This window comes from Ambystoma mexicanum, chromosome 2q (assembly GCF_040938575.1).
Source record: "Ambystoma mexicanum isolate Mex_15411 chromosome 2q, UKY_AmexF1_1, whole genome shotgun sequence".
Taxonomy (NCBI): Eukaryota; Metazoa; Chordata; class Amphibia; order Caudata; family Ambystomatidae; genus Ambystoma; species Ambystoma mexicanum.
The window spans coordinates 50,599,004-50,625,325 of NC_090924.1; positions in this window are offsets into that span (position 1 = coordinate 50,599,004).

Genomic DNA, 26,322 nt, shown 5'->3' on the forward strand with positions numbered 1-26,322 from the left:
ATTCTGGCGCCCCTGCCTTCCACTGTTCAGGCGGTTCCGTACTAGCCTCTGCTGCAGCCTCCGGCTCCGGTCTCCACACCGCAGCCCTCGGCGCCCAGCACCCCTCCACCCGTTCCAGACAAGCCGGACACCCTGATGGATGCAGACGAGGAAAAAGACCTCGACACACCATCAACAGTCTAGGCCTTCCACGAATGACTCACAGGTCTGGCAGAGTGAAGGCTTCAGCCCCGGCGTGGGAACTCAACGTGGTACTGACAAGGCTCATGGGGGCCGCCTTCGAACCTATGCATCAGGCCACTCTCAAGTTCCTTTCGTGGAAAACGCCTTTTATTGTGGCCATCATCCCTGCCAGGAGGGTAGTTGAGATCCAGGCCCTGTCCTGCAAGCGGCCTTATCTGACTTTTCACATCACGAGGGTGGTGCTGCGGGCGCACCCTTCCTTCATGCCAAAGGTTCCATCAGAATTCCACCTCAACAAACATTTGGTGTTGCCTGTGTTTTTTCCGAAGAGTTTACGGAAGATGTCTCAACCTTTCGTGAACTTTGGTCCTGTGAACCATGGGAAAGCTTGGTCCAAGGCTTCCATTTCCAGGTGGCTCTCCGCCTGTATTACACACTGTCACCGTTTGGCAAACCGACCAATGCCTGACCGGCTGAGAGCTCATTCGACCAGAGCGATCGCTGCGACGACTTCGTTCCTGTCTGGTGTGCCCCTGCTGGACATCTGCAGGGCTGCTATGTGGAGGTCTACACACACCTTCACAAGATTCTACAGCGTCGAAAGGGATTCCAGAGAGGACTCCAGGGTCGGCCAAGCAGTGCTACGCAACCTGTTCCCTTGAAGGTGAGCCTGTTCCGGAGGTAACAGTAATTGCTTCTGTTGAGCCTTGCCACCTCACGTCGTTGTGTATTTCTGTACTGCTATTTATTCTTTATGTGAATCCATGCCAGACCCCATGCTGGAGAAGGAACAAGTTACTTACCTGTAACTGTTGTACTCTTTCGTCCTGTCCCCTTTCCTCCATACTGCATGGGCGCCTCTCGTTAGGGAAGGGAGACGGAACCTTTTTCACCAGAAGAAATCTTCCCATTTAAATTTAGAGGCACGCGGGGGCGTAGCCCTGGGAGCATGCGCTCGCCTGACTCTGCCCACCGGCGCCAGTTCCCTTTTCCGCGTCAACAGGAACAGGCCCATTTCACCAGCGCTCCTGGGATTGTCTTCGGACATGTAATACCACGCGCTCTTCCCCGGATACTTTCTTCTGTCTTTCCTCCCCGATGCATTTCGACTTCAGCGGGCTTCAGCAGATGTCCAGCCTGCGAGGTGCTCTTCCCTACATCGGATCCCCACGTTCTTTGCCTCCGCTGCCTTGGCCCCGACCATGGATGGGAGGGTTGCACAAAATGCAAAGCACATTCTTTGCGTGCTTTGACTAGCTAGGTGGACAGAGCTCTTCGAGAAGTCGCCCCCAGAGGACTTGAAGGACTTTTGTCAGTCATAAGTCAAGGCCTAAGGGAGGGCTGCTCTTTTCCAGTGCACCCCGCAAGGGCGACTTCTTCCCAAGGAAACGCCCAGACGGGAGGAACCGCTCAGTTTCTCACACCAGCACGGGTACCGAGGCTAATTCAGCTACCGGCCGCCAGGCCGAGGGGTCTGTAGATCCTTCCAGAGACAGTGCTGAGAGACCGCAAGGTTCTTTTACCGGGTGTACACCTGAGGGGCTTTGCACTTGTACCTGCAACATGGCAGAGGGGGCGCCTGTACCCAGCACTACCGGCAACTCTGCTGAGGGTGACATTCCTACCAGGCCTCGGCCTGAGGTGCAGGGTAGGTCTCATGCTCCATCGTCAAGAGTCCTGGAGGAGGCCGGGCCCAGTGAGCCAAGCACCATGACTTTGGCACGTGGCATGCAGCTCGACAAGATGGCCACCACGCCAGACAAGATGGCCGCCCGAGGAATGCAGCAGGTGGGAGAACGAGTTACAAGGTGGGACTGGTGTCAACCAGGTACGTGGCCTACAGTTTATCCTTCAGCAGCACAGGACAGGTTTACCCCGCAAACAGCTAGACAGAGTATGCAGCGGCATCAGCAGCTGTCCGCTACCCGTCAATATCACCTGCCAACCCACGGGCCTGCGACGACAGGTTCTTTGAAAAGTTCCTCATGCTCATGTCCTCAGATGGGGTCCTTCCTTAGGGATGTAATCATGGACATGCTCGCTCTGGCCCCTCCCCCTGCACCTATAGTTATTCCTCCTATAGCTCCAGCACTGCAGGCCCCGTTGCAGCCCCTGCTGCCAAGCCGGCTCCTTCGATTCTGGCGCCCCTGCCTTCCACTGTTCAGGCGGTTCCGTACTAGCCTCTGCTGCAGCCTCCGGCTCCGGTCTCCACACCTCAGCCCTCGGCGCCCAGCACCCCTCCACTCGTTCCAGACAAGCCGGACACCCTGGTGGATGCAGATGAGAAAAAGACCTCGACACACCATCAACAGTCTAGGCCTTCCACGAATGACTCACAGGTCTGGCAGAGTGAAGGCTTCAGCCCCGGCGTGGGAACTCAACGTGGTACTGACAAGGCTCATGGGGGCCGCCTTCGAACCTATGCATCAGGCCACTCTCAAGTTCCTTTCGTGGAAAGCGCCTTTTATTGTGGCCATCATCCCTGCCAGGAGGGTAGTTGAGATCCAGGCCCTGTCCTGCAAGCAGCCTTATCTGACTTTTCACATCACGAGGGTGGTGCTGCGGGCGCACCCTTCCTTCATGCCAAAGGTTCCGTCAGAATTCCATCTCAACAAACATTTGGTGTTGCCTGTGTTTTTTCCGACACCTTTGTCGCTGGCTGGAAGGACTTTGCACTCGCTGGATGTGGCGCGTGCTCTGAAGTTCTATGTGGCACGCACAAAGAGTTTACGGAAGATGTCTCAACCTTTCGTGAACTTTGGTCCTGTGAACCATGGGAAAGCTTGGTCCAAGGCTTCCATTTCCAGGTGGCTCTCCGCCTGTATTACACACTGTCACCGTTTGGCAAACCGACCAATGCCTGACCGGCTGAGAGCTCATTCCACCAGAGCGATCGCTGCGACGACTTCGTTCCTGTCTGGTGTGCCCCTGCTGGACATCTGCAGGGCTGCTATGTGGAGGTCTACACACACCTTCACAAGATTCTACAGCGTCGAAAGGGATTCCAGAGAGGACTCCAGGGTCGGCCAAGCAGTGCTACGCAACCTGTTCCCTTGAAGGTGAGCCTGTTCCGGAGGTAACAGTAATTGCTTCTGTTGAGCCTTGCCACCTCACGTCGTTGTGTATTTCTGTACTGCTATTCTTTATGTGAATCCATGCCAGACCCCATGCTGGAGAAGGAACAAGTTACTTACCTGTAACTGTTGTACTCTTTCGTCCTGTCCCCTTTCCTCCAGACTGCATGGGCGCCTCTCGTTAGGGAAGGGAGACGGAACCTTTTTCACCAGAAGAAATCTTCCCATTTAAATTTAGAGGTACGCGGGGGCGTAGCCCTGGGAGCATGCGCTCGCCTCACTCTGCCCACCGGCGCCAGTCCCCTTTTCCGCGTCAACAGGAACAGGCCCATTTCACCAGCGCTCCTGGGATTGTCTTCGGACATGTAATACCACGCGCTCTTCCCCGGATACTTTCTTCTGTCTTTCCTCCCCGATGCATTTCGACTTCAGCGGGCTTCAGCAGATGTCCAGCCTGCGAGGTGCTCTTCCCTACATCGGATCCCCACGTTCTTTGCCTCCGCTGCCTTGGCCCCGACCATGGATGGGAGGGTTGCACAAAATGCAAAGCACATTCTTTGCGTGCTTTGACTAGCTAGGTGGACAGAGCTCTTCGAGAAGTCGCCCCCAGAGGACTTGAAGGACTTTTGTCAGTCATAAGTCAAGGCCTAAGGGAGGGCTGCTCTTTTCCAGTGCACCCCGCAAGGGCGACTTCTTCCCAAGGAAACGCCCAGACGGGAGGAACCGCTCAGTTTCTCACACCAGCACGGGTACCGAGGCTAATTCAGCTACCGGCGGCCATGCCGAGGGGTCTGTAGATCCTTCCAGAGACAGTGCTGAGAGACCGCAAGGTTCTTTTACCGGGTGTACACCTGAGGGGCTATGCACTTGTACCTGCAACATGGCAGAGGGGGCGCCTGTACCCAGCACTACCGGCAACTCTGCTGAGGGTGACATTCCTACCAGGCCTCGGCCTGAGGTGCAGGGTAGGTCTCATGCTCCATCGCCAAGAGTCCTGGAGGAGGCCGGGCCCAGTGAGCCAAGCACCATGACTTTGGCACGTGGCATGCAGCTCGACAAGATGGCCACCACGCCAGACAAGATGGCCGCCCGAGGAATGCAGCAGGTGGGAGAACGAGTTACAAGGTGAGACTGGTGTCAACCAGCTACGTGGCCTACAGTTTAACCTTCAGCAGCACAGGACAGGTTTACCCCGCAAACAGCTAGACAGAGTATGCAGCGGCATCAGCAGCCGTCCGCTACCCGTCAATATCACCTGCCAACCCACGGGCCTGCGACGACAGGTTCTTTGAAAAGTTCCTCATGCTCATGTCCTCAGATGGGGTCCTTCCTTAGGGATGTAATCATGGACATGCTCGCTCTGGCCCCTCCCCCTGCACCTATAGTTATTCCTCCTATAGCTCCAGCACTGCAGGCCCGTTGCAGCCCCTGCTGCCACGCCGGCTCCTTCGATTCTGGCGCCCCTGCCTTCCACTGTTCAGGCGGTTCCGTACTAGCCTCTGCTGCAGCCTCCGGCTCCGGTCTCCACACCTCAGCCCTCGGCGCCCAGCACCCCTCCACTCGTTCCAGACAAGCCGGACACCCTGGTGGATGCAGACGAGGAAAAAGACCTCGACACACCATCAACAGTCTAGGCCTTCCACGAATGACTCACAGGTCTGGCAGAGTGAAGGCTTCAGCCCCGGCGTGGGAACTCAACGTGGTACTGACAAGGCTCATGGGGGCCGCCTTCGAACCTATGCATCAGGCCACTCTCAAGTTCCTTTCGTGGAAAACGCCTTTTATTGTGGCCATCATCCCTGCCAGGAGGGTAGTTGAGATCCAGGCCCTGTCCTGCAAGCGGCCTTATCTGACTTTTCACCTCACGAGGGTGGTGCTGCGGGCGCACCCTTCCTTCATGCCAAAGGTTCCGTCAGAATTCCACCTCAACAAACATTTGGTGTTGCCTGTGTTTTTTCCGACACCTTTGTCGCTGGCTGGAAGGACTTTGCACTCGCTGGATGTGGCGCGTGCTCTGAAGTTCTATGTGGCACGCACAAAGAGTTTTTACGGAAGATGTCTCAACCTTTCGTGAACTTTGGTCCTGTGAACCATGGGAAAGCTTGGTCCAAGGCTTCCATTTCCAGGTTGCTCTCCGCCTGTATTACACACTGTCACCGTTTGGCAAACCGACCAATGCCTGACCGGCTGAGAGCTCATTCCACCAGAGCGATCGCTGCGACGACTTCGTTCCTGTCTGGTGTGCCCCTGCTGGACATCTGCAGGGCTGCTATGTGGAGGTCTACACACACCTTCACAAGATTCTACAGCGTCGAAAGGGATTCCAGAGAGGACTCCAGGGTCGGCCAAGCAGTGCTACGCAACCTGTTCCCTTGAAGGTGAGCCTGTTCCGGAGGTAACAGTAATTGCTTCTGTTGAGCCTTGCCACCTCACGTCGTTGTGTATTTCTGTACTGCTATTCTTTATGTGAATCCATGCCAGACCCCATGCTGGAGAAGGAACAAGTTACTTATCTGTAACTGTTGTACTCTTTCGTCCTGTCCCCTTTCCTCCATACTGCATGGGCGCCTCTCGTTAGGGAAGGGAGACGGAACCTTTTTCACCAGAAGAAATCTTCCCATTTAAATTTAGAGGCACGCGGGGGCGTAGCCCTGGGAGCATGCGCTCGCCTGACTCTGCCCACCGGCGCCAGTCCCCTTTTCCGCGTCAACAGGAACAGGCCCATTTCACCAGCGCTCCTGGGATTGTCTTCGGACATGTAATACCACGCGCTCTTCCCCGGATACTTTCTTCTGTCTTTCCTCCCCGATGCATTTCGACTTCAGCGGGCTTCAGCAGATGTCCAGCCTGCGAGGTGCTCTTCCCTACATCGGATCCCCACGTTCTTTGCCTCCGCTGCCTTGGCCCCGACCATGGATGGGAGGGTTGCACAAAATGCAAAGCACATTCTTTGCGTGCTTTGACTAGCTAGGTGGACAGAGCTCTTCGAGAAGTCGCCCCCAGAGGACTTGAAGGACTTTTGTCAGTCATAAGTCAAGGCCTAAGGGAGGGCTGCTCTTTTCCAGTGCACCCCGCAAGGGCGACTTCTTCCCAAGGAAACGCCCAGACGGGAGGAACCGCTCAGTTTCTCACACCAGCACGGGTACCGAGGCTAATTCAGCTACCGGCCGCCAGGCCGAGGGGTCTGTAGATCCTTCCAGAGACAGTGCTGAGAGACCGCAAGGTTCTTTTACCGGGTGTACACCTGAGGGGCTATGCACTTGTACCTGCAACATGGCAGAGGGGGCGCCTGTACCCAGCACTACCGGCAACTCTGCTGAGGGTGACAATCCTACCAGGCCTCGGCCTGAGGTGCAGGGTAGGTCTCATGCTCCATCGCCAAGAGTCCTGGAGGAGGCCGGGCCCAGTGAGCCAAGCACCATGACTTTGGCACATGGCATGCAGCTCGACAAGATGGCCACCACGCCAGACAAGATGGCCGCCCGAGGAATGCAGCAGGTGGGAGAACGAGTTACAAGGTGGGACTGGTGTCAACCAGGTACGTGGCCTACAGTTTATCCTTCAGCAGCACAGGACAGGTTTACCCCGCAAACAGCTAGACAGAGTATGCAGCGGCATCAGCTGCCGTCCGCTACCTGTCAATATCACCTGCCAACCCACGGGCCTGCGCCGACAGGTTCTTTGAAAAGTTCCTCATGCTCATGTCCTCAGATGGGGTCCTTCCTTAGGGATGTAATCATGGACATGCTCGCTCTGGCCCCTCCCCCTGCACCTATAGTTATTCCTCCTATAGCTCCAGCACTGCAGGCCCCGTTGCAGCCCCTGCTGCCACGCCGGCTCCTTCGATTCTGGCGCCCCTGCCTTCCACTGTTCAGGCGGTTCCGTACTAGCCTCTGCTGCAGCCTCCGGCTCCGGTCTCCACACCGCAGCCCTCGGCGCCCAGCACCCCTCCACCCGTTCCAGACAAGCCGGACACCCTGATGGATGCAGACGAGGAAAAAGACCTCGACACACCATCAACAGTCTAGGCCTTCCACGAATGACTCACAGGTCTGGCAGAGTGAAGGCTTCAGCCCCGGCGTGGGAACTCAACGTGGTACTGACAAGGCTCATGGGGGCCGCCTTCGAACCTATGCATCAGGCCACTCTCAAGTTCCTTTCGTGGAAAACGCCTTTTATTGTGGCCATCATCCCTGCCAGGAGGGTAGTTGAGATCCAGGCCCTGTCCTGCAAGCGGCCTTATCTGACTTTTCACATCACGAGGGTGGTGCTGCGGGCGCACCCTTCCTTCATGCCAAAGGTTCCATCAGAATTCCACCTCAACAAACATTTGGTGTTGCCTGTGTTTTTTCCGAAGAGTTTACGGAAGATGTCTCAACCTTTCGTGAACTTTGGTCCTGTGAACCATGGGAAAGCTTGGTCCAAGGCTTCCATTTCCAGGTGGCTCTCCGCCTGTATTACACACTGTCACCGTTTGGCAAACCGACCAATGCCTGACCGGCTGAGAGCTCATTCCACCAGAGCGATCGCTGCGACGACTTCGTTCCTGTCTGGTGTGCCCCTGCTGGACATCTGCAGGGCTGCTATGTGGAGGTCTACACACACCTTCACAAGATTCTACAGCGTCGAAAGGGATTCCAGAGAGGACTCCAGGGTCGGCCAAGCAGTGCTACGCAACCTGTTCCCTTGAAGGTGAGCCTGTTCCGGAGGTAACAGTAATTGCTTCTGTTGAGCCTTGCCACCTCACGTCGTTGTGTATTTCTGTACTGCTATTCTTTATGTGAATCCATGCCAGACCCCATGCTGGAGAAGGAACAAGTTACTTACCTGTAACTGTTGTACTCTTTCGTCCTGTCCCCTTTCCTCCAGACTGCATGGGCGCCTCTCGTTAGGGAAGGGAGACGGAACCTTTTTCACCAGAAGAAATCTTCCCATTTAAATTTAGAGGTACGCGGGGGCGTAGCCCTGGGAGCATGCGCTCGCCTCACTCTGCCCACCGGCGCCAGTCCCCTTTTCCGCGTCAACAGGAACAGGCCCATTTCACCAGCGCTCCTGGGATTGTCTTCGGACATGTAATACCACGCGCTCTTCCCCGGATACTTTCTTCTGTCTTTCCTCCCCGATGCATTTCGACTTCAGCGGGCTTCAGCAGATGTCCAGCCTGCGAGGTGCTCTTCCCTACATCGGATCCCCACGTTCTTTGCCTCCGCTGCCTTGGCCCCGACCATGGATGGGAGGGTTGCACAAAATGCAAAGCACATTCTTTGCGTGCTTTGACTAGCTAGGTGGACAGAGCTCTTCGAGAAGTCGCCCCCAGAGGACTTGAAGGACTTTTGTCAGTCATAAGTCAAGGCCTAAGGGAGGGCTGCTCTTTTCCAGTGCACCCCGCAAGGGCGACTTCTTCCCAAGGAAACGCCCAGACGGGAGGAACCGCTCAGTTTCTCACACCAGCACGGGTACCGAGGCTAATTCAGCTACCGGCGGCCAGGCCGAGGGTCTGTAGATCCTTCCAGAGACAGTGCTGAGAGACCGCAAGGTTCTTTTACCGGGTGTACACCTGAGGGGCTATGCACTTGTACCTGCAACATGGCAGAGGGGGCGCCTGTACCCAGCACTACCGGCAACTCTGCTGAGGGTGACATTCCTACCAGGCCTCGGCCTGAGGTGCAGGGTAGGTCTCATGCTCCATCGCCAAGAGTCCTGGAGGAGGCCGGGCCCAGTGAGCCAAGCACCATGACTTTGGCACGTGGCATGCAGCTCGACAAGATGGCCACCACGCCAGACAAGATGGCCGCCCGAGGAATGCAGCAGGTGGGAGAACGAGTTACAAGGTGAGACTGGTGTCAACCAGCTACGTGGCCTACAGTTTAACCTTCAGCAGCACAGGACAGGTTTACCCCGCAAACAGCTAGACAGAGTATGCAGCGGCATCAGCAGCCGTCCGCTACCCGTCAATATCACCTGCCAACCCACGGGCCTGCGACGACAGGTTCTTTGAAAAGTTCCTCATGCTCATGTCCTCAGATGGGGTCCTTCCTTAGGGATGTAATCATGGACATGCTCGCTCTGGCCCCTCCCCCTGCACCTATAGTTATTCCTCCTATAGCTCCAGCACTGCAGGCCCGTTGCAGCCCCTGCTGCCACGCCGGCTCCTTCGATTCTGGCGCCCCTGCCTTCCACTGTTCAGGCGGTTCCGTACTAGCCTCTGCTGCAGCCTCCGGCTCCGGTCTCCACACCTCAGCCCTCGGCGCCCAGCACCCCTCCACTCGTTCCAGACAAGCCGGACACCCTGGTGGATGCAGACGAGGAAAAAGACCTCGACACACCATCAACAGTCTAGGCCTTCCACGAATGACTCACAGGTCTGGCAGAGTGAAGGCTTCAGCCCCGGCGTGGGAACTCAACGTGGTACTGACAAGGCTCATGGGGGCCGCCTTCGAACCTATGCATCAGGCCACTCTCAAGTTCCTTTCGTGGAAAACGCCTTTTATTGTGGCCATCATCCCTGCCAGGAGGGTAGTTGAGATCCAGGCCCTGTCCTGCAAGCGGCCTTATCTGACTTTTCACCTCACGAGGGTGGTGCTGCGGGCGCACCCTTCCTTCATGCCAAAGGTTCCGTCAGAATTCCACCTCAACAAACATTTGGTGTTGCCTGTGTTTTTTCCGACACCTTTGTCGCTGGCTGGAAGGACTTTGCACTCGCTGGATGTGGCGCGTGCTCTGAAGTTCTATGTGGCACGCACAAAGAGTTTTTACGGAAGATGTCTCAACCTTTCGTGAACTTTGGTCCTGTGAACCATGGGAAAGCTTGGTCCAAGGCTTCCATTTCCAGGTTGCTCTCCGCCTGTATTACACACTGTCACCGTTTGGCAAACCGACCAATGCCTGACCGGCTGAGAGCTCATTCCACCAGAGCGATCGCTGCGACGACTTCGTTCCTGTCTGGTGTGCCCCTGCTGGACATCTGCAGGGCTGCTATGTGGAGGTCTACACACACCTTCACAAGATTCTACAGCGTCGAAAGGGATTCCAGAGAGGACTCCAGGGTCGGCCAAGCAGTGCTACGCAACCTGTTCCCTTGAAGGTGAGCCTGTTCCGGAGGTAACAGTAATTGCTTCTGTTGAGCCTTGCCACCTCACGTCGTTGTGTATTTCTGTACTGCTATTCTTTATGTGAATCCATGCCAGACCCCATGCTGGAGAAGGAACAAGTTACTTATCTGTAACTGTTGTACTCTTTCGTCCTGTCCCCTTTCCTCCATACTGCATGGGCGCCTCTCGTTAGGGAAGGGAGACGGAACCTTTTTCACCAGAAGAAATCTTCCCATTTAAATTTAGAGGCACGCGGGGGCGTAGCCCTGGGAGCATGCGCTCGCCTGACTCTGCCCACCGGCGCCAGTCCCCTTTTCCGCGTCAACAGGAACAGGCCCATTTCACCAGCGCTCCTGGGATTGTCTTCGGACATGTAATACCACGCGCTCTTCCCCGGATACTTTCTTCTGTCTTTCCTCCCCGATGCATTTCGACTTCAGCGGGCTTCAGCAGATGTCCAGCCTGCGAGGTGCTCTTCCCTACATCGGATCCCCACGTTCTTTGCCTCCGCTGCCTTGGCCCCGACCATGGATGGGAGGGTTGCACAAAATGCAAAGCACATTCTTTGCGTGCTTTGACTAGCTAGGTGGACAGAGCTCTTCGAGAAGTCGCCCCCAGAGGACTTGAAGGACTTTTGTCAGTCATAAGTCAAGGCCTAAGGGAGGGCTGCTCTTTTCCAGTGCACCCCGCAAGGGCGACTTCTTCCCAAGGAAACGCCCAGACGGGAGGAACCGCTCAGTTTCTCACACCAGCACGGGTACCGAGGCTAATTCAGCTACCGGCGGCCAGGCCGAGGGGTCTGTAGATCCTTCCAGAGACAGTGCTGAGAGACCGCAAGGTTCTTTTACCGGGTGTACACCTGAGGGGCTATGCACTTGTACCTGCAACATGGCAGAGGGGGCGCCTGTACCCAGCACTACCGGCAACTCTGCTGAGGGTGACAATCCTACCAGGCCTCGGCCTGAGGTGCAGGGTAGGTCTCATGCTCCATCGCCAAGAGTCCTGGAGGAGGCCGGGCCCAGTGAGCCAAGCACCATGACTTTGGCACATGGCATGCAGCTCGACAAGATGGCCACCACGCCAGACAAGATGGCCGCCCGAGGAATGCAGCAGGTGGGAGAACGAGTTACAAGGTGGGACTGGTGTCAACCAGGTACGTGGCCTACAGTTTATCCTTCAGCAGCACAGGACAGGTTTACCCCGCAAACAGCTAGACAGAGTATGCAGCGGCATCAGCTGCCGTCCGCTACCTTTCAATATCACCTGCCAACCCACGGGCCTGCGCCGACAGGTTCTTTGAAAAGTTCCTCATGCTCATGTCCTCAGATGGGGTCCTTCCTTAGGGATGTAATCATGGACATGCTCGCTCTGGCCCCTCCCCCTGCACCTATAGTTATTCCTCCTATAGCTCCAGCACTGCAGGCCCCGTTGCAGCCCCTGCTGCCACGCCGGCTCCTTCGATTCTGGCGCCCCTGCCTTCCACTGTTCAGGCGGTTCCGTACTAGCCTCTGCTGCAGCCTCCGGCTCCGGTCTCCACACCGCAGCCCTCGGCGCCCAGCACCCCTCCACCCGTTCCAGACAAGCCGGACACCCTGATGGATGCAGACGAGGAAAAAGACCTCGACACACCATCAACAGTCTAGGCCTTCCACGAATGACTCACAGGTCTGGCAGAGTGAAGGCTTCAGCCCCGGCGTGGGAACTCAACGTGGTACTGACAAGGCTCATGGGGGCCGCCTTCGAACCTATGCATCAGGCCACTCTCAAGTTCCTTTCGTGGAAAACGCCTTTTATTGTGGCCATCATCCCTGCCAGGAGGGTAGTTGAGATCCAGGCCCTGTCCTGCAAGCGGCCTTATCTGACTTTTCACATCACGAGGGTGGTGCTGCGGGCGCACCCTTCCTTCATGCCAAAGGTTCCATCAGAATTCCACCTCAACAAACATTTGGTGTTGCCTGTGTTTTTTCCGAAGAGTTTACGGAAGATGTCTCAACCTTTCGTGAACTTTGGTCCTGTGAACCATGGGAAAGCTTGGTCCAAGGCTTCCATTTCCAGGTGGCTCTCCGCCTGTATTACACACTGTCACCGTTTGGCAAACCGACCAATGCCTGACCGGCTGAGAGCTCATTCGACCAGAGCGATCGCTGCGACGACTTCGTTCCTGTCTGGTGTGCCCCTGCTGGACATCTGCAGGGCTGCTATGTGGAGGTCTACACACACCTTCACAAGATTCTACAGCGTCGAAAGGGATTCCAGAGAGGACTCCAGGGTCGGCCAAGCAGTGCTACGCAACCTGTTCCCTTGAAGGTGAGCCTGTTCCGGAGGTAACAGTAATTGCTTCTGTTGAGCCTTGCCACCTCACGTCGTTGTGTATTTCTGTACTGCTATTTATTCTTTATGTGAATCCATGCCAGACCCCATGCTGGAGAAGGAACAAGTTACTTACCTGTAACTGTTGTACTCTTTCGTCCTGTCCCCTTTCCTCCATACTGCATGGGCGCCTCTCGTTAGGGAAGGGAGACGGAACCTTTTTCACCAGAAGAAATCTTCCCATTTAAATTTAGAGGCACGCGGGGGCGTAGCCCTGGGAGCATGCGCTCGCCTGACTCTGCCCACCGGCGCCAGTCCCCTTTTCCGCGTCAACAGGAACAGGCCCATTTCACCAGCGCTCCTGGGATTGTCTTCGGACATGTAATACCACGCGCTCTTCCCCGGATACTTTCTTCTGTCTTTCCTCCCCGATGCATTTCGACTTCAGCGGGCTTCAGCAGATGTCCAGCCTGCGAGGTGCTCTTCCCTACATCGGATCCCCACGTTCTTTGCCTCCGCTGCCTTGGCCCCGACCATGGATGGGAGGGTTGCACAAAATGCAAAGCACATTCTTTGCGTGCTTTGACTAGCTAGGTGGACAGAGCTCTTCGAGAAGTCGCCCCCAGAGGACTTGAAGGACTTTTGTCAGTCATAAGTCAAGGCCTAAGGGAGGGCTGCTCTTTTCCAGTGCACCCCGCAAGGGCGACTTCTTCCCAAGGAAACGCCCAGACGGGAGGAACCGCTCAGTTTCTCACACCAGCACGGGTACCGAGGCTAATTCAGCTACCGGCCGCCAGGCCGAGGGGTCTGTAGATCCTTCCAGAGACAGTGCTGAGAGACCGCAAGGTTCTTTTACCGGGTGTACACCTGAGGGGCTTTGCACTTGTACCTGCAACATGGCAGAGGGGGCGCCTGTACCCAGCACTACCCGCAACTCTGCTGAGGGTGACATTCCTACCAGGCCTCGGCCTGAGGTGCAGGGTAGGTCTCATGCTCCATCGTCAAGAGTCCTGGAGGAGGCCGGGCCCAGTGAGCCAAGCACCATGACTTTGGCACGTGGCATGCAGCTCGACAAGATGGCCACCACGCCAGACAAGATGGCCGCCCGAGGAATGCAGCAGGTGGGAGAACGAGTTACAAGGTGGGACTGGTGTCAACCAGGTACGTGGCCTACAGTTTATCCTTCAGCAGCACAGGACAGGTTTACCCCGCAAACAGCTAGACAGAGTATGCAGCGGCATCAGCAGCTGTCCGCTACCCGTCAATATCACCTGCCAACCCACGGGCCTGCGACGACAGGTTCTTTGAAAAGTTCCTCATGCTCATGTCCTCAGATGGGGTCCTTCCTTAGGGATGTAATCATGGACATGCTCGCTCTGGCCCCTCCCCCTGCACCTATAGTTATTCCTCCTATAGCTCCAGCACTGCAGGCCCCGTTGCAGCCCCTGCTGCCAAGCCGGCTCCTTCGATTCTGGCGCCCCTGCCTTCCACTGTTCAGGCGGTTCCGTACTAGCCTCTGCTGCAGCCTCCGGCTCCGGTCTCCACACCTCAGCCCTCGGCGCCCAGCACCCCTCCACTCGTTCCAGACAAGCCGGACACCCTGGTGGATGCAGATGAGAAAAAGACCTCGACACACCATCAACAGTCTAGGCCTTCCACGAATGACTCACAGGTCTGGCAGAGTGAAGGCTTCAGCCCCGGCGTGGGAACTCAACGTGGTACTGACAAGGCTCATGGGGGCCGCCTTCGAACCTATGCATCAGGCCACTCTCAAGTTCCTTTCGTGGAAAGCGCCTTTTATTGTGGCCATCATCCCTGCCAGGAGGGTAGTTGAGATCCAGGCCCTGTCCTGCAAGCAGCCTTATCTGACTTTTCACATCACGAGGGTGGTGCTGCGGGCGCACCCTTCCTTCATGCCAAAGGTTCCGTCAGAATTCCATCTCAACAAACATTTGGTGTTGCCTGTGTTTTTTCCGACACCTTTGTCGCTGGCTGGAAGGACTTTGCACTCGCTGGATGTGGCGCGTGCTCTGAAGTTCTATGTGGCACGCACAAAGAGTTTACGGAAGATGTCTCAACCTTTCGTGAACTTTGGTCCTGTGAACCATGGGAAAGCTTGGTCCAAGGCTTCCATTTCCAGGTGGCTCTCCGCCTGTATTACACACTGTCACCGTTTGGCAAACCGACCAATGCCTGACCGGCTGAGAGCTCATTCCACCAGAGCGATCGCTGCGACGACTTCGTTCCTGTCTGGTGTGCCCCTGCTGGACATCTGCAGGGCTGCTATGTGGAGGTCTACACACACCTTCACAAGATTCTACAGCGTCGAAAGGGATTCCAGAGAGGACTCCAGGGTCGGCCAAGCAGTGCTACGCAACCTGTCCCTTGAAGGTGAGCCTGTTCCGGAGGTAACAGTAATTGCTTCTGTTGAGCCTTGCCACCTCACGTCGTTGTGTATTTCTGTACTGCTATTTATTCTTTATGTGAATCCATGCCAGACCCCATGCTGGAGAAGGAACAAGTTACTTACCTGTAACTGTTGTACTCTTTCGTCCTGTCCCCTTTCCTCCATACTGCATGGGCGCCTCTCGTTAGGGAAGGGAGACGGAACCTTTTTCACCAGAAGAAATCTTCCCATTTAAATTTAGAGGCACGCGGGGGCGTAGCCCTGGGAGCATGCGCTCGCCTGACTCTGCCCACCGGCGCCAGTCCCCTTTTCCGCGTCAACAGGAACAGGCCCATTTCACCAGCACTCCTGGGATTGTCTTCGGACATGTAATACCACGCGCTCTTCCCCGGATACTTTCTTCTGTCTTTCCTCCCCAATGCATTTCGACTTCAGCGGGCTTCAGCAGATGTCCAGCCTGCGAGGTGCTCTTCCCTACATCGGATCCCCACGTTCTTTGCCTCCGCTGCCTTGGCCCCGACCATGGATGGGAGGGTTGCACAAAATGCAAAGCACATTCTTTGCGTGCTTTGACTAGCTAGGTGGACAGAGCTCTTCGAGAAGTCGCCCCCAGAGGACTTGAAGGACTTTTGTCAGTCATAAGTCAAGGCCTAAGGGAGGGCTGCTCTTTTCCAGTGCACCCCGCAAGGGCGACTTCTTCCCAAGGAAACTCCCAGACGGGAGGAACCGCTCAGTTTCTCACACCAGCACGGGTACCGAGGCTAAATCAGCTACCGGCCGCCAGGCCGAGGGGTCTGTAGATCCTTCCAGAGACAGTGCTGAGAGACCGCAAGGTTCTTTTAACGGGTGTACACCTGAGGGGCTATGCACTTGTACCTGCAACATGGCAGAGGGGGCGCCTGTACCCAGCACTACCGGCAACTCTGCTGAGGGTGACATTCCTACCAGGCCTCGGCCTGAGGTGCAGGGTAGGTCTCATGCTCCATCGTCAAGAGTCCTGGAGGAGGCCGGGCCCAGTGAGCCAAGCACCATGACTTTGGCACGTGGCATGCAGCTCGACAAGATGGCCACCACGCCAGACAAGATGGCCGCCCGAGGAATGCAGCAGGTGGGAGAACGAGTTACAAGGTGGGACTGGTGTCAACCAGGTACGTGGCCTACAGTTTATCCTTCAGCAGCACAGGACAGGTTTACCCCGCAAACAGCTAGACAGAGTATGCAGCGGCATCAGCAGCTGTCCGCTACCCGTCAATATCACCTGCCAACCCACGGGCCTGCGACGACAGGTTCTTTGAAAAGTTCCTCATGCTCATGTCCTCAGATGGGGTCCTTCCTTAGGGATGTAATCATGGACATGCTCGCTCTGGCCCCTCCCCCTGCACCTATAGTTATTCCTCCTATAGCTCCAGCACTGCAGGCCCCGTTGCAGCCCCTGCTGCCAAGCCGGCGCCTTCGATTCTGGCGCCCCTGCCTTCCACTGTTCAGGCGGTTCCGTACTAGCCTCTGCTGCAGCCTCCGGCTCCGGTCTCCACACCTCAGCCCTCGGCGCCCAGCACCCCTCCACTCGTTCCAGACAAGCCGGACACCCTGGTGGATGCAGATGAGAAAAAGACCTCGACACACTATCAACAGTCTAGGCCTTCCACGAATGACTCACAGGTCTGGCAGAGTGAAGGCTTCAGCCCCGGCATGGGAACTCAACGTGGTACTGACAAGGCTCATGGGGGCCGCCTTCGAACCTATGCATCAGGCCACTCTCAAGTTCCTTTCGTGGAAAGCGCCTTTTATTGTGGCCATCATCCCTGCCAGGAGGGTAGTTGAGATCCAGGCCCTGTCCTGCAAGCAGCCTTATCTGACTTTTCACATCACGAGGGTGGTGCTGCGGGCGCACCCTTCCTTCATGCCAAAGGTTCCGTCAGAATTCCATCTCAACAAACATTTGGTGTTGCCTGTGTTTTTTCCGACACCTTTGTCGCTGGCTGGAAGGACTTTGCACTCGCTGGATGTGGCGCGTGCTCTGAAGTTCTATGTGGCACGCACAAAGAGTTTACGGAAGATGTCTCAACCTTTCGTGAACTTTGGTCCTGTGAACCATGGGAAAGCTTGGTCCAAGGCTTCCATTTCCAGGTTGCTCTCCGCCTGTATTACACACTGTCACCGTTTGGCAAACCGACCAATGCCTGACCGGCTGAGAGCTCATTCCACCAGAGCGATCGCTGCGACGACTTCGTTCCTGTCTGGTGTGCCCCTGCTGGACATATGCAGGGCTGCTATGTGGAGGTCTACACACACCTTCACAAGATTCTACAGCGTCGAAAGGGATTCCAGAGAGGACTCCAGGGTCGGCCAAGCAGTGCTACGCAACCTGTTCCCTTGAAGGTGAGCCTGTTCCGGAGGTAACAGTAATTGCTTCTGTTGAGCCTTGCCACCTCATGTCGTTGTGTATTTCTGTACTGCTATTCTTTATGTGAATCCATGCCAGACCCCATGCTGGAGAAGGAACAAGTTACATACCTGTAACTGTTGTACTCTTTCGTCCTGTCCCCTTTCCTCCATACTGCATGGGCGCCTCTCGTTAGGGAAGGGAGACGGAACCTTTTTCACCAGAAGAAATCTTCCCATTTAAATTTAGAGGCACGCGGGGGCGTAGCCCTGGGAGCATGCGCTCGCCTGACTCTGCCCACCGGCGCCAGTCCCCTTTTCCGCGTCAACAGGAACAGGCCCATTTCACCAGCGCTCCTGGGATTGTCTTCGGACATGTAATACCACGCGCTCTTCCCCGGATACTTTCTTCTGTCTTTCCTCCCCGATGCATTTCGACTTCAGCGGGCTTCAGCAGATGTCCAGCCTGCGAGGTGCTCTTCCCTACATCGGATCCCCACGTTCTTTGCCTCCGCTGCCTTGGCCCCGACCATGGATGGGAGGGTTGCACAAAATGCAAAGCACATTCTTTGCGTGCTTTGACTAGCTGGGTGGACAGAGCTCTTCGAGAAGTCGCCCCCAGAGGACTTGAAGGACTTTTGTCAGTCATAATTCAAGGCCTAAGGGAGGGCTGCTCTTTTCCAGTGCACCCCGCAAGGGCGACTTCTTCCCAAGGAAACGCCCAGACGGGAGGAACCGCTCAGTTTCTCACACCAGCACGGGTACCGAGGCTAATTCAGCTACCGGCAGCCAGGCCGAGGGGTCTGTAGATCCTTCCAGAGACAGTGCTGAGAGACCGCAAGGTTCTTTTACCGGGTGTACACCTGAGGGGCTATGCACTTGTACCTGCAACATGGCAGAGGGGGCGCCTGTACCCAGCACTACCGGCAACTCTGCTGAGGGTGACAATCCTACCAGGCCTCGGCCTGAGGTGCAGGGTAGGTCTCATGCTCCATCGCCAAGAGTCCTGGAGGAGGCCGGGCCCAGTGAGCCAAGCACCATGACTTTGGCACATGGCATGCAGCTCGACAAGATGGCCACCACGCCAGACAAGATGGCCGCCCGAGGAATGCAGCAGGTGGGAGAACGAGTTACAAGGTGGGACTGGTGTCAACCAGGTACGTGGCCTACAGTTTATCCTTCAGCAGCACAGGACAGGTTTACCCCGCAAACAGCTAGACAGAGTATGCAGCGGCATCAGCTGCCGTCCGCTACCTGTCAATATCACCTGCCAACCCACGGGCCTGCGCCGACAGGTTCTTTGAAAAGTTCCTCATGCTCATGTCCTCAGATGGGGTCCTTCCTTAGGGATGTAATCATGGACATGCTCGCTCTGGCCCCTCCCCCTGCACCTATAGTTATTCCTCCTATAGCTCCAGCACTGCAGGCCCCGTTGCAGCCCCTGCTGCCACGCCGGCTCCTTCGATTCTGGCGCCCCTGCCTTCCACTGTTCAGGCGGTTCCGTACTAGCCTCTGCTGCAGCCTCCGGCTCCGGTCTCCACACCGCAGCCCTCGGCGCCCAGCACCCCTCCACCCGTTCCAGACAAGCCGGACACCCTGATGGATGCAGACGAGGAAAAAGACCTCGACACACCATCAACAGTCTAGGCCTTCCACGAATGACTCACAGGTCTGGCAGAGTGAAGGCTTCAGCCCCGGCGTGGGAACTCAACGTGGTACTGACAAGGCTCATGGGGGCCGCCTTCGAACCTATGCATCAGGCCACTCTCAAGTTCCTTTCGTGGAAAACGCCTTTTATTGTGGCCATCATCCCTGCCAGGAGGGTAGTTGAGATCCAGGCCCTGTCCTGCAAGCGGCCTTATCTGACTTTTCACATCACGAGGGTGGTGCTGCGGGCGCACCCTTCCTTCATGCCAAAGGTTCCATCAGAATTCCACCTCAACAAACATTTGGTGTTGCCTGTGTTTTTTCCGAAGAGTTTACGGAAGATGTCTCAACCTTTCGTGAACTTTGGTCCTGTGAACCATGGGAAAGCTTGGTCCAAGGCTTCCATTTCCAGGTGGCTCTCCGCCTGTATTACACACTGTCACCGTTTGGCAAACCGACCAATGCCTGACCGGCTGAGAGCTCATTCCACCAGAGCGATCGCTGCGACGACTTCGTTCCTGTCTGGTGTGCCCCTGCTGGACATCTGCAGGGCTGCTATGTGGAGGTCTACACACACCTTCACAAGATTCTACAGCGTCGAAAGGGATTCCAGAGAGGACTCCAGGGTCGGCCAAGCAGTGCTACGCAACCTGTTCCCTTGAAGGTGAGCCTGTTCCGGAGGTAACAGTAATTGCTTCTGTTGAGCCTTGCCACCTCACGTCGTTGTGTATTTCTGTACTGCTATTCTTTATGTGAATCCATGCCAGACCCCATGCTGGAGAAGGAACAAGTTACTTACCTGTAACTGTTGTACTCTTTCGTCCTGTCCCCTTTCCTCCAGACTGCATGGGCGCCTCTCGTTAGGGAAGGGAGACGGAACCTTTTTCACCAGAAGAAATCTTCCCATTTAAATTTAGAGGTACGCGGGGGCGTAGCCCTGGGAGCATGCGCTCGCCTCACTCTGCCCACCGGCGCCAGTCCCCTTTTCCGCGTCAACAGGAACAGGCCCATTTCACCAGCGCTCCTGGGATTGTCTTCGGACATGTAATACCACGCGCTCTTCCCCGGATACTTTCTTCTGTCTTTCCTCCCCGATGCATTTCGACTTCAGCGGGCTTCAGCAGATGTCCAGCCTGCGAGGTGCTCTTCCCTACATCGGATCCCCACGTTCTTTGCCTCCGCTGCCTTGGCCCCGACCATGGATGGGAGGGTTGCACAAAATGCAAAGCACATTCTTTGCGTGCTTTGACTAGCTAGGTGGACAGAGCTCTTCGAGAAGTCGCCCCCAGAGGACTTGAAGGACTTTTGTCAGTCATAAGTCAAGGCCTAAGGGAGGGCTGCTCTTTTCCAGTGCACCCCGCAAGGGCGACTTCTTCCCAAGGAAACGCCCAGACGGGAGGAACCGCTCAGTTTCTCACACCAGCACGGGTACCGAGGCTAATTCAGCTACCGGCGGCCAGGCCGAGGGTCTGTAGATCCTTCCAGAGACAGTGCTGAGAGACCGCAAGGTTCTTTTACCGGGTGTACACCTGAGGGGCTATGCACTTGTACCTGCAACATGGCAGAGGGGGCGCCTGTACCCAGCACTACCGGCAACTCTGCTGAGGGTGACATTCCTACCAGGCCTCGGCCTGAGGTGCAGGGTAGGTCTCATGCTCCATCGCCAAGAGTCCTGGAGGAGGCCGGGCCCAGTGAGCCAAGCACCATGACTTTGGCACGTGGCATGCAGCTCGACAAGATGGCCACCACGCCAGACAAGATGGCCGCCCGAGGAATGCAGCAGGTGGGAGAACGAGTTACAAGGTGAGACTGGTGTCAACCAGCTACGTGGCCTACAGTTTAACCTTCAGCAGCACAGGACAGGTTTACCCCGCAAACAGCTAGACAGAGTATGCAGCGGCATCAGCAGCCGTCCGCTACCCGTCAATATCACCTGCCAACCCACGGGCCTGCGACGACAGGTTCTTTGAAAAGTTCCTCATGCTCATGTCCTCAGATGGGGTCCTTCCTTAGGGATGTAATCATGGACATGCTCGCTCTGGCCCCTCCCCCTGCACCTATAGTTATTCCTCCTATAGCTCCAGCACTGCAGGCCCGTTGCAGCCCCTGCTGCCACGCCGGCTCCTTCGATTCTGGCGCCCCTGCCTTCCACTGTTCAGGCGGTTCCGTACTAGCCTCTGCTGCAGCCTCCGGCTCCGGTCTCCACACCTCAGCCCTCGGCGCCCAGCACCCCTCCACTCGTTCCAGACAAGCCGGACACCCTGGTGGATGCAGACGAGGAAAAAGACCTCGACACACCATCAACAGTCTAGGCCTTCCACGAATGACTCACAGGTCTGGCAGAGTGAAGGCTTCAGCCCCGGCGTGGGAACTCAACGTGGTACTGACAAGGCTCATGGGGGCCGCCTTCGAACCTATGCATCAGGCCACTCTCAAGTTCCTTTCGTGGAAAACGCCTTTTATTGTGGCCATCATCCCTGCCAGGAGGGTAGTTGAGATCCAGGCCCTGTCCTGCAAGCGGCCTTATCTGACTTTTCACCTCACGAGGGTGGTGCTGCGGGCGCACCCTTCCTTCATGCCAAAGGTTCCGTCAGAATTCCACCTCAACAAACATTTGGTGTTGCCTGTGTTTTTTCCGACACCTTTGTCGCTGGCTGGAAGGACTTTGCACTCGCTGGATGTGGCGCGTGCTCTGAAGTTCTATGTGGCACGCACAAAGAGTTTTTACGGAAGATGTCTCAACCTTTCGTGAACTTTGGTCCTGTGAACCATGGGAAAGCTTGGTCCAAGGCTTCCATTTCCAGGTTGCTCTCCGCCTGTATTACACACTGTCACCGTTTGGCAAACCGACCAATGCCTGACCGGCTGAGAGCTCATTCCACCAGAGCGATCGCTGCGACGACTTCGTTCCTGTCTGGTGTGCCCCTGCTGGACATCTGCAGGGCTGCTATGTGGAGGTCTACACACACCTTCACAAGATTCTACAGCGTCGAAAGGGATTCCAGAGAGGACTCCAGGGTCGGCCAAGCAGTGCTACGCAACCTGTTCCCTTGAAGGTGAGCCTGTTCCGGAGGTAACAGTAATTGCTTCTGTTGAGCCTTGCCACCTCACGTCGTTGTGTATTTCTGTACTGCTATTCTTTATGTGAATCCATGCCAGACCCCATGCTGGAGAAGGAACAAGTTACTTATCTGTAACTGTTGTACTCTTTCGTCCTGTCCCCTTTCCTCCATACTGCATGGGCGCCTCTCGTTAGGGAAGGGAGACGGAACCTTTTTCACCAGAAGAAATCTTCCCATTTAAATTTAGAGGCACGCGGGGGCGTAGCCCTGGGAGCATGCGCTCGCCTGACTCTGCCCACCGGCGCCAGTCCCCTTTTCCGCGTCAACAGGAACAGGCCCATTTCACCAGCGCTCCTGGGATTGTCTTCGGACATGTAATACCACGCGCTCTTCCCCGGATACTTTCTTCTGTCTTTCCTCCCCGATGCATTTCGACTTCAGCGGGCTTCAGCAGATGTCCAGCCTGCGAGGTGCTCTTCCCTACATCGGATCCCCACGTTCTTTGCCTCCGCTGCCTTGGCCCCGACCATGGATGGGAGGGTTGCACAAAATGCAAAGCACATTCTTTGCGTGCTTTGACTAGCTAGGTGGACAGAGCTCTTCGAGAAGTCGCCCCCAGAGGACTTGAAGGACTTTTGTCAGTCATAAGTCAAGGCCTAAGGGAGGGCTGCTCTTTTCCAGTGCACCCCGCAAGGGCGACTTCTTCCCAAGGAAACGCCCAGACGGGAGGAACCGCTCAGTTTCTCACACCAGCACGGGTACCGAGGCTAATTCAGCTACCGGCGGCCAGGCCGAGGGGTCTGTAGATCCTTCCAGAGACAGTGCTGAGAGACCGCAAGGTTCTTTTACCGGGTGTACACCTGAGGGGCTATGCACTTGTACCTGCAACATGGCAGAGGGGGCGCCTGTACCCAGCACTACCGGCAACTCTGCTGAGGGTGACAATCCTACCAGGCCTCGGCCTGAGGTGCAGGGTAGGTCTCATGCTCCATCGCCAAGAGTCCTGGAGGAGGCCGGGCCCAGTGAGCCAAGCACCATGACTTTGGCACATGGCATGCAGCTCGACAAGATGGCCACCACGCCAGACAAGATGGCCGCCCGAGGAATGCAGCAGGTGGGAGAACGAGTTACAAGGTGGGACTGGTGTCAACCAGGTACGTGGCCTACAGTTTATCCTTCAGCAGCACAGGACAGGTTTACCCCGCAAACAGCTAGACAGAGTATGCAGCGGCATCAGCTGCCGTCCGCTACCTTTCAATATCACCTGCCAACCCACGGGCCTGCGCCGACAGGTTCTTTGAAAAGTTCCTCATGCTCATGTCCTCAGATGGGGTCCTTCCTTAGGGATGTAATCATGGACATGCTCGCTCTGGCCCCTCCCCCTGCACCTATAGTTATTCCTCCTATAGCTCCAGCACTGCAGGCCCCGTTGCAGCCCCTGCTGCCACGCCGGCTCCTTCGATTCTGGCGCCCCTGCCTTCCACTGTTCAGGCGGTTCCGTACTAGCCTCTGCTGCAGCCTCCGGCTCCGGTCTCCACACCGCAGCCCTCGGCGCCCAGCACCCCTCCACCCGTTCCAGACAAGCCGGACACCCTGATGGATGCAGACGAGGAAAAAGACCTCGACACACCATCAACAGTCTAGGCCTTCCACGAATGACTCACAGGTCTGGCAGAGTGAAGGCTTCAGCCCCGGCGTGGGAACTCAACGTGGTACTGACAAGGCTCATGGGGGCCGCCTTCGAACCTATGCATCAGGCCACTCTCAAGTTCCTTTCGTGGAAAACGCCTTTTATTGTGGCCATCATCCCTGCCAGGAGGGTAGTTGAGATCCAGGCCCTGTCCTGCAAGCGGCCTTATCTGACTTTTCACATCACGAGGGTGGTGCTGCGGGCGCACCCTTCCTTCATGCCAAAGGTTCCATCAGAATTCCACCTCAACAAACATTTGGTGTTGCCTGTGTTTTTTCCGAAGAGTTTACGGAAGATGTCTCAACCTTTCGTGAACTTTGGTCCTGTGAACCATGGGAAAGCTTGGTCCAAGGCTTCCATTTCCAGGTGGCTCTCCGCCTGTATTACACACTGTCACCGTTTGGCAAACCGACCAATGCCTGACCGGCTGAGAGCTCATTCGACCAGAGCGATCGCTGCGACGACTTCGTTCCTGTCTGGTGTGCCCCTGCTGGACATCTGCAGGGCTGCTATGTGGAGGTCTACACACACCTTCACAAGATTCTACAGCGTCGAAAGGGATTCCAGAGAGGACTCCAGGGTCGGCCAAGCAGTGCTACGCAACCTGTTCCCTTGAAGGTGAGCCTGTTCCGGAGGTAACAGTAATTGCTTCTGTTGAGCCTTGCCACCTCACGTCGTTGTGTATTTCTGTACTGCTATTTATTCTTTATGTGAATCCATGCCAGACCCCATGCTGGAGAAGGAACAAGTTACTTACCTGTAACTGTTGTACTCTTTCGTCCTGTCCCCTTTCCTCCATACTGCATGGGCGCCTCTCGTTAGGGAAGGGAGACGGAACCTTTTTCACCAGAAGAAATCTTCCCATTTAAATTTAGAGGCACGCGGGGGCGTAGCCCTGGGAGCATGCGCTCGCCTGACTCTGCCCACCGGCGCCAGTCCCCTTTTCCGCGTCAACAGGAACAGGCCCATTTCACCAGCGCTCCTGGGATTGTCTTCGGACATGTAATACCACGCGCTCTTCCCCGGATACTTTCTTCTGTCTTTCCTCCCCGATGCATTTCGACTTCAGCGGGCTTCAGCAGATGTCCAGCCTGCGAGGTGCTCTTCCCTACATCGGATCCCCACGTTCTTTGCCTCCGCTGCCTTGGCCCCGACCATGGATGGGAGGGTTGCACAAAATGCAAAGCACATTCTTTGCGTGCTTTGACTAGCTAGGTGGACAGAGCTCTTCGAGAAGTCGCCCCCAGAGGACTTGAAGGACTTTTGTCAGTCATAAGTCAAGGCCTAAGGGAGGGCTGCTCTTTTCCAGTGCACCCCGCAAGGGCGACTTCTTCCCAAGGAAACGCCCAGACGGGAGGAACCGCTCAGTTTCTCACACCAGCACGGGTACCGAGGCTAATTCAGCTACCGGCCGCCAGGCCGAGGGGTCTGTAGATCCTTCCAGAGACAGTGCTGAGAGACCGCAAGGTTCTTTTACCGGGTGTACACCTGAGGGGCTTTGCACTTGTACCTGCAACATGGCAGAGGGGGCGCCTGTACCCAGCACTACCCGCAACTCTGCTGAGGGTGACATTCCTACCAGGCCTCGGCCTGAGGTGCAGGGTAGGTCTCATGCTCCATCGTCAAGAGTCCTGGAGGAGGCCGGGCCCAGTGAGCCAAGCACCATGACTTTGGCACGTGGCATGCAGCTCGACAAGATGGCCACCACGCCAGACAAGATGGCCGCCCGAGGAATGCAGCAGGTGGGAGAACGAGTTACAAGGTGGGACTGGTGTCAACCAGGTACGTGGCCTACAGTTTATCCTTCAGCAGCACAGGACAGGTTTACCCCGCAAACAGCTAGACAGAGTATGCAGCGGCATCAGCAGCTGTCCGCTACCCGTCAATATCACCTGCCAACCCACGGGCCTGCGACGACAGGTTCTTTGAAAAGTTCCTCATGCTCATGTCCTCAGATGGGGTCCTTCCTTAGGGATGTAATCATGGACATGCTCGCTCTGGCCCCTCCCCCTGCACCTATAGTTATTCCTCCTATAGCTCCAGCACTGCAGGCCCCGTTGCAGCCCCTGCTGCCAAGCCGGCTCCTTCGATTCTGGCGCCCCTGCCTTCCACTGTTCAGGCGGTTCCGTACTAGCCTCTGCTGCAGCCTCCGGCTCCGGTCTCCACACCTCAGCCCTCGGCGCCCAGCACCCCTCCACTCGTTCCAGACAAGCCGGACACCCTGGTGGATGCAGATGAGAAAAAGACCTCGACACACCATCAACAGTCTAGGCCTTCCACGAATGACTCACAGGTCTGGCAGAGTGAAGGCTTCAGCCCCGGCGTGGGAACTCAACGTGGTACTGACAAGGCTCATGGGGGCCGCCTTCGAACCTATGCATCAGGCCACTCTCAAGTTCCTTTCGTGGAAAGCGCCTTTTATTGTGGCCATCATCCCTGCCAGGAGGGTAGTTGAGATCCAGGCCCTGTCCTGCAA